Here is a 22214-nt window from a genome sequence, read left to right on the forward strand (position 1 = left end):
TACTATCAGCTGTATCATTGGTGGTCCCTCGCAGATGAGGATGACTCTCTTCCACTCTCAGGGTGAGTCTGTAGGTGGCTGTACAATCCGATGCAGCTACTGCAGGCTCTGTTACACATGGGGCAGAAGGTGGTCACGGGAAGGGGTGGGTGGGGTGTTGGGGTATCAGTGCACTCCTTACACTTTTTTTGCCTAGTCTCTGAGGTATCTGTAATGCTCGGTTATGATGGTCACAAGCTTAGAATTGAGAAGTGACAACAGCAAAGTTAAGTGATATGATCAATAAATTGTGACCTGAAGGTGGGGGAATGAACATTTACTTTTGAAAAGAAGATTTATACTTTTCAAAGTGAGCTATTCACCTCTTTTCCCTTTCAAATCAGTAACTTTCTCCTTTGAAATGTGGGGCTATTGCAAGTGTAACTTGAAATGATAATTTGCTGAATTCATAACATTGTGAGGGGAAGTCAGATCTCCCTTTGAAGTTCAAAAATAAAGGAATGCTCTAGGACTGAATGTACAGGGTGTCTAATTTAATTTCCTTGTTATTATTACTTTACCTCATTTGTTGCTGTAACATTAATAACAGAGCTAATTTAATTCAATACTGGTCAAAACCTACATAGGGATTGGCCTCACCCATAACTCTCATGATATTTTTTTCTTCATTATTAGTTTCAATATACCTTGGGTATTTCCATTTTAGTTTTGTGGTGCAAAGTCTTACCCTCCAGAGGATTTCCTTCACCGATAGATTCATCACAGGGTTTTAGATTAGATTAGATTAATTACAGTGTGGAAATAGGCCATCCGGCCCAACAAGTCCACACTGACCCTCTGAAGAGCAACCCACCCAGACTCGTTCTCCTACAATTGCCTAACACTACGGTCAATTTAGCATGGCCAATTCACCTAACCTGCACACCTTTGGACTGTGGGAGGAAACAGGAGCACCCAAAGGAAACCCAAGCAGACACGGGGAGAATGTGTAAACGCCACACAGACAGTTGCCTGAGGCGGGAATTGAATGCAGGTCTCTGGCGCTGTGAGGCAGCAGTGCTAACCACTGTGCCGCCCACTCTTACATGACTCACTAACTGATTCAACACATGGTTTTACATAACTCGTCCCAACGCCGTCTCAAAAGCCAGCAACAAAGAAAGGCCTTTGTTAACAAAAAAGGTAAAATGCTTTTCTTCACTTTCTTTGTGAAATGGGGCATTATTACCAAATGTTTCACATGTAGTCTGATAGGTATTGATTAACATACACTGACCTCTTCACAGCTCCATTCAGACGTCAGAGTGGTGTATGTTATAAGGTCATCAAGTAGCCGTTTTATAATTAATATTTTTATAGGCTTTCAATTAGCTTTTACACCCAACGGTTAAATAATTAGGCTATTGAGTGTTGGCTTTGGGACACTCTCTGACACAGTGGGAGAGCCCCCACCTCTGGACTGGAAGGCCTGGGTTCAAGTCCCACCTGTTCCAGAGGTGTGAAATGATATCTGAACAGGTTGGTTATAAAAATAGGTTGAATGTGAGTTTTGAGGCTAAATTCAAGGTTTGACTTTAAACTTGGCCAAATATATAAATTGTTTCTCTGGTTGTACTAGATAACAAAGTCCCACAAATTCTTCAGTCTGAGAGCGAAACGCTTTCAGCTGGCAGAGCAACATTTTGGGTGTCACGTGCAATTATCTTTGAAGGACTTATTGATGGAAATTTGAATGTAATTTCACTGCAATTACTGATTTTTTCTAATTAGTAATCAAGTTTCACTCTGTGGATGCCAGCAGTATTGTGGGGCCTGGAGGAGCGTGGTGATGAAATCCAAAATCACTTGGGAGCACACACAGCCAAAAAGAAGGTGGTCCAGTACCTGATCTTCAGCAGTTTCTTCCTGTGGTGACTGAATGAGTACTGTACCTACTACGCCAACGACTAATGTTTGACTTCTGCCACAAAGGCACATAAATACCACAAAATCATAGCTGCGGGCAACTCAAATGTCACCCAACTTAACAAAAAAAATTTGACACTAACTAAGTCATATTTGTAATGAGCTAGAAAAATCTCATTGCAGTACTGAGAGGTTTAGGGACTAAAGAGGAATGAATGCTTATCATGCAACAGATGGCAGATTTTTAATTGTTGATTTGAACATTTGTATTCTCAACTCAATACAGTGCTAAGATTTCCTCTAATTAATGCTACTATGTTATACTTCTGTGAAGTTAATATTTTCCTTTTTCAATTGGTCAGAGCATTGAGTACAGGAATTGCAAGCTGTATAGAACATTGGTTAAGCTACTTTTGAAATATTGCATGCAATTCTGGTCGACTTTCTGTTGGAAGGATGTTATGAAACTTGAAAGAGTTCAGAAAAGATTTGCAAGGATGTTGCCAGGGTTGGAGAGTTTGAGCTATGGGGATAGGCTGGAGCTGTTTTCCCTGGAGTGTCGGAGGCTGAGGGGTGACCTTACAGAGGTTTATAAAATCATGAGGGTCATGGATAGGATAAATAGACAAGCTTTTTTCCCTGGGGTGAGGAGTCCAGAACTAGAGGGCATAGGTTTAAGGTGAGAGGGGAAAGATATAAAACGGACCTGAGGGGCAACGTTTTCACGCAGAGGGTGGTGCGTGTATGGAATGAACTCCCAGAGGAAGTGGTGGAGGCTGATACAATTACAACATTTAAAAAGCAACTCGATGAATAGGAAAGGTTTAAAGGAATATGGGTGAAATGGGACTAGATTAGGTTAGGATATCTGGGCAGCATGGACGAGTTGGACCGAAGGGTCTGTTTCTGTGCTGTGCATCTCGATGACTCTGTGATTCTAACTGACTTGCGGAATGTGAAAGTTGCTGACAGGAAGAGTTTTTATTGGCCCTTCCTAAGTGCCCTTGAGAAGGTTGGCAGTGAATTGCTCTCTTGAATAAACTGAAAATATTTCAGAGGGTAGTTAAGAGTCAACCACATCGCAGTGGTTTTGAAGTCACACTAAGCCAATGCAGATAATGACAACAGATTTCTTTCCCCAAAGGACTTTAGTGAACTGGATTGGTTTTTAATGACAATCTGATAGGTTCATAGACATGATTACTGACATTAACTTTTTATTCCAGATTTATTTAATTTAAATTTTGAGCTGCCACAGTGGGATTTTAGCTTATGTCACTGGGTCATTAATCTAGGCTAACTATTCCATCATCTTAACCACTATATTCCGCCCTGGAGTCATAAAATGCTGCCGCCAAATCAGGAATGATAGACCTTCCTCTACCCTCCTTTAGTTGCTTCTTGAAAATTGTTTAATAAACCAATAATGAACAGACTTGTTCAATCACCTCACCCCTCATGAGAACATTCATTAATCAGCAGAGCTGGCTCTGATAAATATTTTCAGACAGGAGATATGTACATGTTCTTGCAAGTGACGTAATCTGGGCATTTGATTCTCCTGAAAAGTCTGATAACAGTTGGTGCCATTGCTGCTTAACTGAGCATATCTGCATTACAATGACTGATTAGATTTGGGCAAAACTTAAAAGCTAACGTTTTTGGCGACTTGCTACTCTCGTATCTTGTATCATTCTAAATGATTATTCAGCTTTCACTGCGGTATTGAGAATTGCTTTGAATCATGAACCTGAGACTTCAAAGTGACAGCCCTTTTCTGCAGGAATCATTGTGAAATAATCATCACTAGAACAAATAAAGTTGTATTCAAATTGGCTCATACTAGTCTGTTATACTCTACATAAAGATGACCATATTAGTATGTAAAAATGCAACCTGTTTAACCATAATGTGCATTAATAAAATTACTTCCTCCTTAAATCATAAGGTGGCCCAAATGCATGAATGTAGTCTGTTGATTTATGCATTCTTTCATGATAATGAGAAAGACGGTTTATTTTCTCTTTGTACAAACAAAATTAATTGGAGTGTCTCAGTGCGTGTAATGCACATTTAATAGAATTTTCTTTGATGAAAGTTTAAAGCATCCATTTGTCCCCATGTCAAAAATCACTCTTTGAAAAGATTGTGAAAGTTCCAGCTTTGCTAATAGATTTGCTTTCTCTCCAATTCTCTTTTGTCATGTAAGATGATTATGTTGAGGAGTTCCTTCCTGTCCATCAGAATACCACACAAACTGTTTTCCATTACCAGTTACTTCAACATAAAATCATGTCAATAAATGGTTCTCACTTATTCTCACTGCAGTACTTAATAATTATCATCCAGTTAGGCTGTAAGTACCGAAAACATTTTTAAAATAAAATACTTTAACTTCTTTTTATCCAAGACAGCAAACAATAACATGGAACAACAATGGTCAGTAAGTATGAATTATCACCCATGACCTACCGAGTCCCAGGCCTTGGTTAGTTACATTCAGATCAGAAATTCACTTTAACAGAGGTTTTATGAATGGTATGCGATTGTGTTGGATAGATTTTGCTACTGGATGGAAAAGGAAATTGTACCCATTCACTCTGCTATGCGCTACACAAAGTAGATACCTTTTAGCAGAATAACAGAATTATTATGGTGCAGAAAGAGGCCATTCGATCCATTGTGTCTGTACCTGCTCGATTATCTACTCTGGCTGTACCACCTCGTGCCAGTTTCCTGCCTTTTTTCCATATCTCTGCATAGAGTTACATTCCAAATGTCCATTCAATGTTCCTCTTGAATGCCTCAACTGAACCTGCCCCCACCACATTTCTAACCAGTGGAGATTCCTACTGACCAGAAACAAAGCTGGAGCAATCCATGGGTACTATGGCTCCAAGGAAGGTGTTAAATGTGGAAATCCTGCAGTGGCTGGCTCATATTCTCACTCTCTAAAGTCTTTCAACAAGGTCCAAGTGTTCTCCATTTGTCTGGGTGAGTACAGCGCCAACAACTCTTAAAAAGCTCCTGCCACCCACGTTACCATAAGGTTGGGAACCCCATCCAGCTCCTGAAAAATGTACTCTCAGTGCCACTGGGTGTCCACTGGTTAGAGTAAGCTCTCTGTACAAGGTACACATTACTAAGATTTCATTGACAGTATCTTCCATACTTGCGACATCCATCATCTACAAAAGCAAGGGGAACCGAAGCCAAGAAGCATACAGACACCATTATGGATTGAAACTCTGTTGATGATTTCTTCAGTTACTGTATCAGAATTTTGGGACTCCCTTCCTGATGACACTGTGTTCTCCACCATCTTCTCGAGGGCAACAAGGGATTGGCAATAAATCTTGGTCTTTCCAGCAAAAGTCTTGGTCATTCCATCTAAGAATGAATGAAAAAGTTCCCCATCATCCATCTGTTGACTGGGCTGAGAAGTGAAGCAATATACAGAGTGATACCAATAAACGTAAAGGATATGACACCAAATCTTGGTTGTTATTTTACAAAAAATACAAATTACTTTTTTAGGAAATCCAGCTCAGTACATTGAAATGAGTCAGCTGGACAATAATCATACTACTTTCGTTACCGCAGTTCATTTATTTTTGTTTGTTTTAACTGTAGGGGTTTCTCAGAAATTTGTCTGTTTACTTGGGGATTTTAGCATGCTAGTCTGTCAATGCAAGAAAGCTCAATGTAATGAATGCTGCTGAGTGACTATGCATCTGGTTGGTTCACAGGGATTTCAATGAAAAGTCACTGACTGTCGAATATGCACTTATCTTCAAAACGGAAACTGTGGTTTGACTGAATAATTTATTCCTTGCTTCAGTTTCCATCAGTTCCTCACAGATTTATAATTAGTATTTCTTTTTCATTTTCATAACACCATAAGGCCATAAGAAATAGGAGCAGAAGTAAGCCATTCGACCCCTCCACCCTGCTCTGCCAGTTAGTAGGGTCACTGCTGCTCTGACATTATTCATGACCACTTTAATGCATTTCTTTGTGACTTTTGATTTCTTATGAATCAAGAATCTATTTTAGCCATAAATATACACAAGGACTCTGCCCTCACAGCTCTCTGTGGCAAGGAGTTGCAAGACCCTCACCCTCGGAGAGGAAATTCCTCCTCATCTTAGTCTTAAATTGGTGTCCCTTTATCCTGAGACTATACCCTCTGGTCCTAGACTCTCCCATGAGGACAAACATCCTCTCAGCATTGACCCTGTCAAGCCCCTTACCAACCCTGTATGCTTCAATGAGGTCACCTCTCATTCTTCTAAGCTCCAATGACTTACTCCCAACCTACTTAGCCTTTGCTCATAAGACAATCTCTCCACACCAAGGTCATCCTACTGAACTGTCTGCAATGAAATGATATCTTTCCTTATATAAGTGGATCAAAACTGCTCACAGTGCCCCAGATGTGGTCTCCCCAGCACCTTGTAATGTTGTAGTAAGACTTCCCTCCTCTTATACTCCACATCACTTGAAATAAGGGCAAACATTCCATTACCCTCCTTGGATTTATATTGAGCGTTTCACAAACGTGAAAGTTACAAACTGCTTCAGAGGCAAAGGAGTACTTTTCAGCACAGCAATTCTTTCAATTAATGCAGGAAACAGCTGTCAGTTTGTGCACAGAAAAGCTGCCAGAACAGCAATATGACAATGATCAGAGAATCTGTTTTTGTGAAGTTGATTGAAGGATAAATATTGATCAGGACACCAGAGGGAGCTCCCTGCTCAATGCCAGGAGATCTTTTATTTCTCCCTGAGAAGGCATTCAGAGCCTATGTTTGGTATCTCATCCAAAAGATGTCACATTCTATGAGGTCCACCTGGCTGAATGCATTCCAATCACTACAATATAAAAATATGCGTGAGGCTATTTGGCCCCATAAGTCTACTGTGCTATTCAATAAGGGCTGTATTTATTGTCAATGTCACAGCTAGGTGGTGCAATGGCACCACATGTGCAGAAACACAGGCATGTAACTGAATGGTAGCTGCCAGGAACAAACTTGGGTGTAAAGTGGTTCCAGCATTGTTCCCTAGGCAACATCACTTTCCAATTTTTGCAAACTTTTCTGAACAAGCTGTGAGGGGAGGGGGGAGGCTGGGGCTGAGATCTTTTCTTGTGGTTTATCTCCACTTTGCCATTCAGTCCAGTCGACAAGATGTTTCTGGGGATGCTGTGTCTAGCCACTCCCTCCAGTAGACCAAAAACTCAATGACTGTGGATTGACAAACAAGTAACCAGCAATTACTTTGCTCACACTCTGAGCATGGTTCTCTGGCATTGTGAACAATTGGTAATCCGTGTCTGCAGACGGTGAAACGTTTGATGAGACATCATTGGCATCAGGTGACCATCTTATTCTTCACTATGTTTATAACAGGTCGCTCTGTTATAAACCACGTTTTGTCAACGTGAATTTGCTGTCAAGTGATTAACAAATTGGGGATGCTGTTTCGAAAGTGCAAACTTTTAAAACGTATGTGGCTGTAATGTCATTATATCGGCAACACTTTAAACGCTATTTCAAAAGCACAATTTTTTAATAACATAGGGTTGCACAAGAACACAACTATCACTTTATAAAGAACTGACTATGTACATAACAACCTTGATTATCCGAACGAGATGGGTGGGGAGTATTTTGTTCAGATAACTGATTGTTTGGATAACAGATAACGTTTTTACGGACCTTGCGATCTTGTTCGGATAATCCAAAATTCAGAAAATTGATGTTCAGATAACCGAGGTTGTTCTGTACACTGTATTTAATGAGGTCATGGCTGATGTCATTGTAACCTTAGCTCCACATTCCCAACCTCTGACAACCTTCCAACCCCCTGCTCATCAACAATATATCTCCCTCTGCATGCAACATATTCAAGGTCAGGAAGAGATTTCCAAAGATTCAATGCTCTGAAACACAATATAACTCCTCATCTCCTTCTTAAATCGGCAATCCCTTAGTTTTAAACAGTCTCTTTTGTTCTGAAGTCTCACACAAGAGGAGACATTCTTTCCACATTCACCCTGACAAGAGCAATCAGACTGTACCTGTTTCAATCAAGTTGCCTCTTACTCTCCTAAACCCTAGAGAATGCATGCCTGGCCTCTTTGACCTTTCCTCATAAGACGGATGCCCATTCGAGGTATTAGTTTCACAATCCTTTTCTGAGTTGCATCTAACGTATTAAACAATTAAGATGGCGACCAATACAGTATGCAGTACTCAGTGTGGTTGGATGGCTGGTTTCCAATGCACAGTGATACCAACAATGTGGGTTCAGTTCCCAAACTGGCTGAGGTTATCATGAAAGACTCTCCTTCTCAACCTCCCCCTTGCCTGAGGTGTGGTGATCCTCATGTTAAACCACCACCAGTTTTTTTCTTTCTGATGATAGAGCAGCCCTATGGTCCCCTGGGAATGTGGCAACTTTACTCTTTTTTTGACTCCAATGCAGTCTCACCAGTGCCCTGTATAACTAAAGCGTAAATTTCTTACACTTGTATTCAATTTCTCTCACAATAAATGATATCATTTTACAATTAGAAGTTTTCCTAATTAATCTGACTGACAATGCAGCTTTCTCTCAATACTGCATCCATGTGTCAATCTGTTCAAATCTCAGAACAGGTCACAGATTCACAACATTCTGACTCAGAGCAGAGAGTAGGGCCCACTGAGCTGCAGCTGCTCATTGTACATGAGATGGATGAAGACTATTGAGTGGCATTAGCAGTGATGATGATATTTTCTTGTTGGTTACACTGCCACACAAGCACGAATCCTGTCTTGGCGACTGTCCAAGCTGCATATTTTCCAGCAGAGGTGACAGAATAATTAGAAGTGGGAATCTTGACTAATGTTTTCACTCTCCCTTTGGAAACACAGAGCACAATTTTAAGTCCCACTGCTCAGGTAAGATTACTTAAAAGCAAAAATAAACAATTCAATTTGAGTTTACTGTTGAGTTTCTGCTCATGCTCTGCTGTTGATAACTTTACCCACTTCGCCCAAATGTTCAAGAATCCCACTAATTTCCCTCATTTTCTTGTCACTATTTGGTTTCTCTGTCTCATACATGGAGGAAGCAATGAACTGGTCATTAATTGGCTTGTGTAGGTCAAGGAAATTTGCTTTCCATCCATGTCTATAACAAAAAAATCCCAGCTTAACAATTACGACCCAACACAACAATTATCAGTAGATCACACCGTGTGGTGCAGCATCAATGTTTCAGGGATGGATCTCAAACCTTTTCTTTGAATGATGGAATACGGCAACATCCCACAAAGGACTATTTTCAAAGAAGGATTTTGATATAGCTCTTGTGGCTCAAGGATCAAAAGATATTGGGGAGGGTGGAGGTGTGGTGGGATTAGGGTTTTGAGCTCAATGATCAGCTATGATCATATTAACATGGGCCAAGGAGTGACAGATGGATTTAATTCAGATAAATGTGAGGTGCTGCAGTTTGGAAAGTCAAATCAGGTCAAATTTATATGCTTAATGGTAAGATCCTGGGAATGTTGCTGAACAAAGAGACCTCGGATTGCAGGTTCATAATTTCTTGAAAGTGGACTCGCAGGTAGATAGGATAGTGAAGAAGGCATTTGGTATACTTTCCTTTATTGGTCAGAGCATTGAGTACAGAAGTTGGGAGGTCATGTTACGGCTGTGCAGGACATTGATTAGGCCACATTTGGAACATTGCGTACAATTCTGGTCTCTATTGGAAAAATATTGTGAAACTTGAAAGGGTTCCGAAAAGATTTACAAGGATGTTGCCAAGATTGGAGGGTTTGAGCTATAGGGAGAGGCTGAATAAGCTGGGGCTGATTTCCCTGGAGCATTGGAGTATGAGGGGTTATCTTATAGAGGTGTATAAAATCATGAGGGGCATGTCTTTACCCCAGGTTGGGGAGTCCAGAACTAGAGGACATAGGTTTAAGGTAAGAGGGGAAAAATTGAAAAGGGACCTAAGGGGCAACCTTTTCACACAGCGGGTGGTGCGTGTATGGAATGAACTGTCAGAGGAAATGGTGGAGGCTGGTACAATTGCTACATTTAAAAGACATCTTTGGGTACATGAATAGGAAGAGTTTAGAGGGATATGGGCCAAGTGCTGGCAAATGGATACTGGGTCAGCATGGATGGGTTGGACTGAAGGGTCTGTTTCTGTGCTGTACAGCTCAATAACTCTAAATGGTGGAGAAGGCTCGATGGGTTGAATGGCCTACTCCTGCTCCTATCTTCTACGTTTCTCAGTTTCTATGACACCCCTGTCTATTATAGAGGGATAATTGGTAATGTATAGCTTGAGGGTAAGGGCAAGGAAGGTGAAGAGGAAACAGGGTCCTCCTGAACAGTCACAGCAATTACAGTGACACAACCCATGCTGTTCATAGAATCACAGAACTATTACAGTGCAGAGGAGGTCATTGGGCCCACTGTGTCCGCATTGGTTCTCTAAACGTGGCCCTATGATATTTCAGTCTTCTGCCCTACCCCCATTTCAATTTAGCCCCTTTGTTTTCCAAATAATGAGCCCATTTAGCCCCCAGAACCACGGTTTTGAGAAATCCCATGCCTTTGGTGGCTCTTCCCTATGCACAGTTCAAAATCTCTGGGACATGAGCCACCCTCTACTGAGATACAAGTCTCCCCCTGTTATCCCTTCGGCTTAGAATTGCTTCCCATCGCTGATGTTTTCGTTCTCTCCAAATATTCCTATCTTTTGTCACTATTGCTTATCTCCCACCAGGCAGGGGAGAATTCCACCCAATGGTTCTTGACATCTTGGCTACACTGCTTGACCAGACCAGGAACATCCAAATAATGACCAACACTGCATACTTAACTGACAACATTGTCATAATATTATCCCTTTTTCATCATTTTTCACAGACCCACTGGAAAGACTCTGCAGACCCTCATAATCCTTCCACAGAAATCGGAACACATTGTAAATGCATTGTGGATGTGAAATAGGTGCTGGGAGAATCATGTTTGGAGGTTAATGACCATACTCTAAAGACACCTGAAAGATGTCCAATACCATATTGGATTGGGTTGTTTTTGAGGCAGAGTCAAAAAGTGTGGCGCTGGGAAAGCACAGCAGGTCAGGCAGCATCCGAGGAACAGGAGGGTCGATGTTTCGAGCATAAGACCTTTATCAGGGATGTGGGGCTCACATATCTGATGAAGGGCTTATGCTCAAAATGTCCTTTTGCTCCTTGGATGCTGCCTGACCCGCTGTGCTTTTCCAACCCCACACTTTTTGACCCTGATCTCCAGCATCTGCAGTCCTCATGTTCTTCTTGTTTCTGAGGCATTCTTGGGAAGGAATGTTCCCTCTAGGCTACAGGACGAAATTTTCTCCTACAGGCTACACACAGACCCTTTGAGATATTGCATATACTCAAACACAAGGGGGGGGGGGGATGTCATATCCTTAAAAATTATCAAATTAGCCCTCATTTGCCTCCCACGTTCCCCTAAAATTCAAGGAATTGCTTTCCAGTGACATAGTATATTAGACATTAGGTCCCTTAAATAGGTAAACGTCAGAGCTGGTACCTGTTTTAGGTCACCTCAACCAAATAAATCCTTAGCATGGGGCCTGTTCCACTAGGGATTCTGTGTCCATCCCTGTCTCTGGACTACTGTGCGGTAATGTTCCTCCCAAACATGTAGTTGCTCTAAGATTCTGTGCACAGTAATTGGAGTCAGCATGTTGGTTTTTGCATTGACTTCCTGATCTGGTTGCAGCCAGAAAGAAAATGAGAGGGAATGCTGCTATCTGTAACCATGGAGATGTACAGACCCTTAGGGCCAACTCATCCTTCCCAATCAGATATCCTAAATTAATCCATTTGCCAGCATTTGGCCCATGCCCCTCTAAACCCTTCTTATTCATATATTCATGCAGATGCTTTTTTAAATGTTATAATTGTACCAGCCACCATCACTTCCTCTGGCAGCTCATTCCATACACACATCACCCTTTGTGTGAAAACATCCCTTAGGTGCCTTCTAAATCATTACCCTCTCACCTTAAACCTAAGCCCTCTAGTTTTAGACTGGACCACCTCAGGGAAAAGACCTTGACTATTCACCCTATCCATGCCCCTCATGATGTTATAAATTTCCATAATGTCACCTCTCAGTCTCCAACGTTCCAGGGAAAATAGCCTCTCCCTATAGCTCAAGCCTCCAACACTGGCAACATCCTTGTAAATTTTATCTGAACTCTTTCAGTTTTAACAACATTTCTCCAAAACAGGGAGACTAGAATTGAATGCATTGGTTGCAGCATTGACATTTGGATCTTGAAAATTAGAGGGAATGTCGCTGCCTGGAACCAAACGTTTAATGTTTAAAAACACATTCCTGCAGATCTAGGAAGAGCACAACAGCTCCCAACTTCCCCCACCAGCTTCATTCTCAACTCTGCAGCTGGTCTCACGTCTCATCAGGGACTTACATGCTTTATTTGTTCACAGGATGTGGGTATCGTTGGCTGGGTCAGAATTTACTGCCCATCCCTAATTGCCAATAAAAGTATTTAGATTAGATTACATTACTTACAGTGTGGAAACAGTCCACACCGACCCGCCGAAGCGCAACACACCCAGACCCATTCCCCTACAGTTACCCCTTCACCTAACACTACGGGCAATTTAGCATGACCAATTCACCTAACCTGCATGTTTTTGGGCTGTGGGAGGAAACCGGAGCACCCGGAGGAAACCCACGCAGACACGGGGAGAATGTACAAACTTCACACAGTCAGTCACCTGAGGCGGGAATTGAACCTGGGTCTCTGGCGCTGTGAGGCAGCAGTATTTAAGAGTCACCCACATTGCTGTTGATCTGGAGTCATGTGTAAGCCAGAGCAGGTAAAGACAGGAGATTTCCTTCCCAAAAGGACATTAGAAACCAGATGATTTTCCTTTTAAGGGCAATCAACATGAATGTATTTATGTAAGGTATGATTTGTCTAGCTAACATGCTAAACAACACCTTTCACTGTTTCTCAGTACACATGACAATCATAAAGCAAATCAAATCACTAGTTGTGTGGTTCTCATTAGGATAGCTCTTCACTCCAGATTTTATTGAATTCAAATTTCCACATCAGCCATGATGGGATTACAAGTTCACAAGCCCAGAACATTGGCGTGGGATTCTGTGTTACCAAAGCAGTAACATTACCACTACACAACCACTTCCTCAAATACTGAGTGATATAAAATTCAACTTTTTTTAAATTAGCAGGTTGCGTGTGCTAATAGACCAAAGATCCAATTCTTGGGCCAAACTTAGTTTGAGGTGTAGCATCCACTTCAGCACCCGAAGAAATGGGCCAAATGGAGATTCCAACCCATGGGCCAAGAGGGAGATTGGACAAAAAGCAGAAATGCAACTAGGATCCTGTTTAATAAGAAAGAATCTAGGCCAGAGTTTATCCCCTGGGACCAGCTGCAAAGCTATTTCCAAAACCCAGTCAATCCAACTGCAACTAATTAGGATGTTATTTTTCTAATTTGTCCATTTTAGATCATTATCCAGCCAGTAACATCTTCCATTTCAGGCAAGTGAAGTGATCAAAAAAGAAATGACACTTAGCACTGTCTGTAAAAGTGATTTATTATTAACTATTCCAGATTTGACCTGAATATCCCATTTGAATTTTATTTGAAGTTCACCTCGATCCTTCTCTTCCCCTCTTGTGTGCAATTTAATCAAGTTTTGAATTTGTGAAACTGATCTGAAATAGACAAAGAAATTATTTGAAAATGGATTGTGTAGATATTTGGAACTGTTAAAGAATTCTGGGGTGACATTGGTCACTCTCTTAAGTCTGCATTAATTTCTGTCTAAATTTCAGTAATTGTTTAATTTGCATTTTATCTCTATAGTCCTTTAACTGCTGGAGATCACTGCAGCTTATTTTCAAACTAGATTTTGATTGATCTTCATTGCAAAACTAGTGCTGTCAAATAGGAGTACTACACATATACACTCCTGCTTTTGTACTTCGAGTCATAGAGTCATAGAAATGTACAGCATGGAAACAGACCCTTCGGTCCAACCCGTCCATGCCAACCAGATATCCCAACGCAATCTAGTCCTACCTTCAGCACCTGGCCCATGTCCCTCCAAACCCTTCCTATTCATATACCCTGTTTGAAAAGAAGTTTTTCCCGGCTGAAGAGGCCTTAGTGGTACCATCCTTTAGACTCCAACAAGCAGCTCCTGGTTTTAGGAGAGAGTGAGGACTGCAGATGCTGGGGATAGAGTGGTGCTGGAAAAGCACAGCTGGTCAGGCAGCAACCGAGGAGCAGGAGAATCGATGTTTTGGGCATAAGCTCTTCATCAGGAATCCTGGTTTTACAGATTTTCTTTACATTGGGTGTCAGTATCACTGGCAAGGCTATTTATAGAGTCATAGCATCATAGAGATGTACGGTACGGAAACAGACCCTTCAGTCCAACCCGTCCATGCCGACCAGATATTCCAACACAATCTAGTCCCACCTGCCAGCACCCGGCCCATATCCCTCCAAACCCTTTGACCATCCCTAATTGCCCATGAACTGAATGACTTGCTCGGCCATTTCTGAGTCCACCCATGTTACTGGGGGTCTACAGTCAAATTAGGCCCGACGAGGTGAGTTGGCATATTTCTTTTCCTAATGGATATGAAGGAAACCAATTGGATTTTTAAAATCAATGTAATAAAACAAAAACACTGTAGATGCTGAAAATCTGAAACAAAAGCAGGAAGTGTTGGAGAACCTCAACACGTCTGGCAGCATCAGTGGACTGAAATCAGAGTTAACGTTTCAAACCCTTCTTCAGAGTCGACTTTCACAATCGATTATAATTACAATGGTCACCTTCACTGAGACTGACTTCAGTCAAATTTATCAATTCAATTGAAATTTCACCAGCAATCATGGTGAGAGTTGAACCCATGTCCAAAGAGCATTTGTCTGAGCCTCTGTACTACTAGCCCAGCAATATGTGGGCTGCCAGACTGGGTCAGTAGCAGGTGGTGAGGGAACCAACAAGAGGGAAAAAACACACTTGACCTCATTCTTACCAGTCTGTCGGCTGCAGATGTATCTGTCCATTACTGCATCGGTAAGAATTTACACTACACAGTCCTTGTGTAGATAAAGTCCCACCTTCACATTGAGACAAACCTCCATCGTATTGTGTGGCACTATCACCCTGCTAAATGGGACAGACTTTGAACAGATCTAGCAACTCAAGACTGGGCATCCATGAGGCACAATGGGCCATCAACAGCAGCAGAATTGTACTGCAGCATAATCTGTAACCTCATGTCCCGGAATATCCCCCATTCAATCATTCCCATCAAGCCAGGGGATCAACCCTGGTTCAATGGAGAGTGCAGAAGGGCGTGCCAGGAGCAGCACCAGACATACCTGAAAATGAGGGATGAACCTGGTAAAGCCACCAAACAGGACTACTTGCATGCCAAACAGCAGCAAATTATAGACAGAGCTAAGTGATCCTCAAACCAATGGATCAGATCTCAGATCTGCAGTCCTGCCACATCCAGTCGTGAATGTTGGCGGACAATAAATAACTGGAGGAGGAGGATCCACAAATGATGTAAGAGCCCAGCACATCAGTGCAAAAGATAAGGCTGAAGATTTCATAGCAATCTTTAGCTAGAAGTGCCAAGTGGATGATCCACTCCGACCTCCTCCAGTGGTCCCCAGCATTACAATATCAGTCTTCAGCTAATTTGATTCACTCCATATGATATCAAGAAATGGTTGGGGACACTGGATACTCTAAAGGCTAAGGGGCCTTGACACCATGCTAGCAATAAAACTGAAGACTTGTGCTCCAGAATTTGCGGCTCCCCTAGCCAAGCTGTTCCAGTAGAGTTACAATACTGACATCTACCGGACAATATGGAAAATTGTCCTGCTTTTTATGTCCTGTACATAAAAGGTGTCATCAACAGTGCTATCAAGCAGTACCTGCTCAGCAATAACCTGTTCAGTGATGCCCAGTTTGGGTTCCACCAGGGCCACTCAGCTCCTGACCTCATTACAGCCTTGGTTCAAGCATGGACAAAAGAGCTGAATTCCAGAGGGGAGGGGAGAGTGATAGCCCTTGACATCAAGGTTGCATTAGACCAACTGTGGCATCAAGGAGTCTGGGCAAAACTGAAGTCAATGGGTATTAGTGGACAATCACTCTGCTGATTGGAGCCAAATCTGACATATAGGAAGATTGTCATGGTTGTTGGAGGTCACTCATCTTCGCTCCAGGACATCTCTGCAGGAGTTCCTTAGAGTAGTGTCCTATGCCTGACCATCTTCAGCTGCTTCATTAATGACTTTCCCTCCATCATAAACCAGAAATAGGCATGTTCGCCAACGATTCCACAATTTTCAATGCCATTCACAACTCCTCAGATACTGACATAGCCAATGTTCAAATGCAACAAGATCTGCACAATATCCAGGCTTGAGCTGAAAAATGGCAAGTAGCATTTGTATCAGACAAATGCTAGGCATTGAGCATCACCAATAAGAGAGAATCTAACCAAAATCCCTTGACATTCAATGGTGCCACCATCACTGAGACTCCACTATTAATATCCTTGAGGTCACCACTGAGCAGAAACTCAGCTGGACTTACCACATAAACACAGTGTCTACACAAGCAGGTTAGAGCTGGGAATACTGCACTGAGTAACTCATCTCCTGACTCCTGAAAGTCTGTCCATCATCAACATGATGGATACAAGGCACAATGATGGAATAGTTCCCATTTGCCTGGCTTGGTGCAGCTCCAACAACACTCAAGTAGCTTGACATATCCAGGTCAAAGCAGATCCACAAGCATCTGCTCCTTCCATCACCGGCATTCCGTAGCTGCAGTGTGTACCATCTACATGATGCATTGCAGAAATTCATCAAAGATCCTCAGTCATCACCTTCCAGATGTACAAACACTTCCATCTAGAAGGACAAGGGCAACAGATGCATGGCAACACCATCACGTGCAAGTTCCCAACAAGTCACTCGCCATCCTGACTTGGAAATACATCACCGTTCCTTCACCTTCGCTGGGTCAAAATCCTGGAATTCCCTTCCTAATGGAATTGTGGGCTGCAGCGGTTCAAGAAGGCAGCTCACCACCAAGGGCAACTAGGGATGGGCAATAAATGATTGTGACATCCACAAATGAATAAAAAAATTTACCCATACACCACTGACCCCCCACCTCCCCAAACTCTTTTCTGGGCAGCCTTCAATCACATGATATCCCCTTTACCAATGAAAGGATAGCGCTCTTGTGTTTATTATAAAATTATATGCAACTCAGTAAAAAGCTTTTCATTCCAACCAACTGGTCCGTGCTGGAGATTCTTCTCCACAACAGCTTCCTCTCAGCCTACTTCATCTGACTGTATCAATATCACCTTCAGTTCTGTTCTGTCTTACGTATTTACCAAGATTCCTCTTAAATGTTGCAATACTATTCACCTCCACCACTGCATATGGTAGTGAGTCACGCAATTCATGTCTGATTTGTAGAAAGCTGACTGGATATTACCAGAGTGCAGTGGACAAGGACAAAAAAGCAGCAGGTCAGTAACACTCTGTGAATTCTGATGGCTTTAATATTGTCATTCAGTGGAGGATTCTCATGAGGTTATATCTTCTTTTCATCCTCCCCCTTGAATCAACAAGTATACTTATTTTCCTCAGTCCCATCTGGTAAGTAAGGTCTCAAAGAAACCACTACATTTCAGTTAATTGGATGTGAAAACTAATTAGTGAAGAAAGAAATTCAGTTCGTTCAACATTTTGAAGGAATTGGATTATTTATCGTGCAGAATTATCTTGCAGGATTAAAATTCTCTGAAGGCAAATTCCAAAAGCACTGAACCATGCAATGGTTGTGTCATAACATTTATTTCTTCATCTCTTTCTGAACAGTTCTATGTCCAAAACCAGTGAACGGTATCGGCAGCCTGAACATTATGTTGGCATCAAGGATGAGTTCAGTGTTGATTGTCTTTGTACCATGGACCTTATATCCTGAAATATTTCTAGAAAAAGACAGAACGACGTTTCCAAATTATAATGATCGGAGCAAATCTCGATGAGATTTACTTGTGGCAACAGAAAGGTTTCTCAAGAAGAGTCATACTAGACTCAAAACATTAACTCTCTCTCTTTCCACAGATGCTGCCAGAGCTGCTGAGTTTCTCCAGCACTCTCTGTGTTTACTGCAAAAGGATTTTGTGTTTGGTTAGCTGCTATCAAGAATATTCAAGAAGCTTTGACAAAGGGTCAGTTAGACTCGAAACGTCAGCTCTTTTCTCTCCTTACAGATGCTGCCAGACTTTCTGAGATTTTCCAGCATTTTCTCTTTTGGGATCAAGAATATTCACCTTAATTAGAAAAATGATGTTGGAAGTTCCAATTTAATTTTGTTGGTGAATAATTTGCTGAAGTATTTGGAAAATATGTCCTCACTTTTTGACATCTCAGGAAGATAAAAACTGTTTACATTATCAAAGGAGACCCTTTGGCCCATCATATTTGTGCCCGCTGTGAAATAGCTATCCAGCTAAATCCCACGTTTTAATTTAGGTTTCATCTGACTATATAAAAGAAGAAACTTAATGAGCCTGCGGTGTGGTTGAGTTGGGAAGTGTATGCTTGCTTACTTTCTAAATAAATGTAAAGATCAGCTGGATTAGTATTCGTCACTGACTGGCTTTCTATTATACGTGTACGCCTTGACCACCCTCAGGCAAATACAATGTGTACCATCCACTAGATGCATTGTAGCAACACATCCAAACTTCTTCAACATCTCCTTCCATACCCATGCCGTTTACCATTGTATGTTGCCATACCAACCACTAGTGGCTTGTGATTGGGGTGTTGTATTGCCACCAATCCTACTTCCGCAATATTTTCTAATCAACCTGTTCAAATATGTTATTACATACGTCTGGAGTAAGACTTGAACCCAGGCCTCCCTGTCTTGGAGGTAGGGATGCTACCACAACACCACAAGAGTCTCTCCAATCAGCCTTTCTATGCTGAGCCTAAGGGCCTACTGAATTAACAGTAGTTGAGGGCAAGTGATTCTTGAGCCTTAACGTGAAGAGGGACTTTTCATTCATAATAAGATGTTGTTTATTGCAAAATGGCAATAGGTACAAGTTGTATTGGCCTGTTGGACTGTCAGGAGCAAGCAGTATCACATTTGTCTCCATTGGGACCTTGTACTACACTGCTTCTTCTCCACTCACAGATGGAGCTTCATGCAGCTCATTATTAACTCTTTCGGAACCGTTACATTATACAGTCCCTATCATCTGAAGTACAAGAGCAGCAGTTACATAGGAACACAACCACCAATAGGTTCCCCTTAAGCTACCCACCATCCTGACTTGGAACTACATCGCCGTTCCATCACTGTTGCTTATTTAGAATCTTCAAACTCTCTCCCTAACAGTGCTATGGGTGAATCTACAAGCCTTGAACTACAATGAAGGATGAAGACAACTCACCACCACATTCGCCAAGGCAACCAGGGATGGGCAATAAATCTTGATCTTGATCCAGCCATACCCCATGAATAAAAAAGAAACCCGACAATTACTTACCTCAAACAAAACCAGAAACTGCTAGAAAAACTCAGCAGGTCTGGCAGTATTTGCGGGGAGAGAAAGCAGAGATAATGTTTTGAGTCCGGTGACCCTTCAGTTGAACACTGGTGCAGAAACAGAGTCTGTTTTCTCCCCCCAGATGCTGCCAGACAGCTTGAGTTTCTCCAGTGATTTGTTTCTGCTTCAGATCTCCAGTATCCACAGTTCTTTGTTTAAATTACTAATCTCAATCTGATTTATTCAGTGCTTGTTTGAATGTCTTTTTTTCTGCACTCCCCTGTGGCTGTGAATTTAGACAGCTCACTTTCTGAATAACACATTGACTTCATATATTATCATGACCGCATTGAGAATAATTTCTCCATACTTTATCTAATTTGTTGGCTTTAACACAAATTTCTAAATGTCAAACACTTGCTGAATTACAATGAAGACATCTTCGTGTACTTTTTTCAAATCATTAAATCAATACTGATGTAGAAATTAATGCTTGTTGCCCGAGTTTTCTTGAATGAAAACAGTTGCAAACATAGCCAATGGTGCAGGACCTTGAGGACAATTTAAAATGTATTGGCTTTGAACTATTTTGAGCTGTTGAGTTGACAGTCTGAAAATAAGTTTGACCCTTTCTATCTTTCAGGCCAGTTCCAGCTCAATATTTCTCTCAGGTATTTGACCACCATCAGAGAAACTAAAGTTGCTTTTACAAGTTTGTCAGCGAATCAGAAGGAGGAAGAGGAGGATCCCATAGCTCCCTTGAAGGCCTCTACATCCTACATTACCAGCCCATCACCAATATTGGCCATGTGTCCACCCATCCTCTCTGCCCCATACTGCCCACAAACCTTCCCTGAACATATGCCTTACCTGAGGGACTCTAATCCCCCGGACAGAATTAATTAATAGGCAAAGACTGAACTGCAGCTGGAGACATGACAGGTCTTGGCAGCTGCCTCACTGAAATGATCAAAATGAATTGGGTGGTACAGTGGTTAGCACTGCTGCCTCACAGCACCAGGGACCTGGGTTTGATTCCAGCCTCGGGCGATTGTCTGTGTGGAGTTTGTACATTCTCGCTGTGTCTGTGTGGGCTTCCTCTGGTGCTCTGGTTTCTTTCCACAGTCCAAAGAAGTACAGGTTGGGTGAATTGGCTGTGCTAAAATTGCCCATAGTGTTCAGAGATGTGTAGGTTAGGTGCATTAGTCAGGGGCAAATGCTGAGTAATAGGCAGGAGAATGGGTTTGGGTGGGTTACTCTTTGGAGGGTTAGTGTGGAACTGCTGGGCCAAATGGCCTGTTTCCATGCTGGAGGGATTCAATGATCTATGAAGATGAGGACTAATTCTGGGTAAATTTGGACCTTCTTAATTGGCCAGCTGCTGTTGAGGAGTGTCTGTTTTACACAGTGTTAGTTATGCATCTGAAAGTGGGCTATAATCAAGTTTCCACATCGATGAATGATGGATGTACAATGTAACTTAAAACTGACAAAAGTGCTGTATAGTTCCACAACATAGTTCCTTCAGTGTCCTGAGTCAAAATCCTGCAATTCCCTCTCTAAGGGCATTGTGGTTCAACCCACAGCACATGGACTGCATTGGTTCAAGAACGCAGCTCACCCCCATCTTCTCAAGGGGTAATTAGGGACAGGCAATAAAACATTGCTGGCCAGCCAACAACGCGCACATCAATGAGTGAATTAAAAGTTTGTATTTATATCTCTGATTTAAAGAAAAAATTCTTATTCATTGTCAGGATTGTGGGTGGCACTAGCGAGGCCAACATTTATTGCACAGACTGCAGTTAAGGGCCAACCACATTTCTATAGGTCTGGAGCCAGCCAATTAAGGACTGCGATTTCACTCTATAAAGGACTTTAGTGAACTAGATGGGGTTTCTTCCTCCCACCAACAATCAACAACAGTTTCATTGTCATCATTAGATTCTCCATTGCAGATTTTTGAGTTTAAATTCCAAAAGCTGCCATGCCAGGATTTCAACCAAGGTCCCAATATCATTAGCAGTGTCTCTAGATTAATAGCCTAATAATATCACTGAGGCATCACCTCCCCCCATATATTCAAATGGCATATTGATCACCTTTTGTATATTAGCTTTGAAATTTCATTTATCTGAAAATGTTGCTTGAAAGAATTCTGAAGCTTATGTTTTCCAAGTTTTATGAAATTAGATTCTGTTTCTCTCTGATCTCAGATTACCTTATGAGGACAGACGCTTTGTGTGCTGTTGCCTGAGGGAGGATTAAGCACAACAGCAGCGATCCTTCTATTTCTGAAGAATTTGAGTGACCTCTCACCCCTTTGCTCTTCTGTGTGTTTCATGTTTCCCTTTAAATGTATAAGCAAAGCCATATCAAAAGCCAGCCACAAATTTTAACTACAACATGCAAAAATAAAATACTTGACTGTGAATCTGGATTCCAGTCGAGTGGATTTGAATACTAACTGGTAACTATAAATAGATTTGAAGAGATAGAGCGGTCACATCTAGCATGCAATGAAGGGCACTGAGAAACGAAATACAAAACGTGTATGTTCCACTGAAAATGGGTACTTGGGCAGTTTC

The 22214-nt window shown here is 41.8% G+C and overlaps 1 long non-coding RNA gene across 1 annotated transcript in view; it reads right to left on the minus strand.

The window, feature by feature from the left end:
• Window positions 1–5040: 5040 nt before the first annotated feature.
• LOC148142129 (uncharacterized) overlaps window positions 5041–22214 on the minus strand; it is a 62981-nt gene continuing 45807 nt past the window's right edge. The window contains exon 2 of the long non-coding RNA XR_015752198.1: window positions 5041–5295. This is a non-coding gene — a long non-coding RNA (uncharacterized LOC148142129). The remainder of the gene's footprint in view (window positions 5296–22214) is intronic.

Source organism: Chiloscyllium plagiosum, unplaced genomic scaffold (genome assembly GCF_037043375.1).
Source record: "Chiloscyllium plagiosum isolate Xiang-an unplaced genomic scaffold, Cpla_swu_hap1 HiC_scaffold_30, whole genome shotgun sequence".
Taxonomy (NCBI): domain Eukaryota; kingdom Metazoa; phylum Chordata; class Chondrichthyes; order Orectolobiformes; family Hemiscylliidae; genus Chiloscyllium; species Chiloscyllium plagiosum.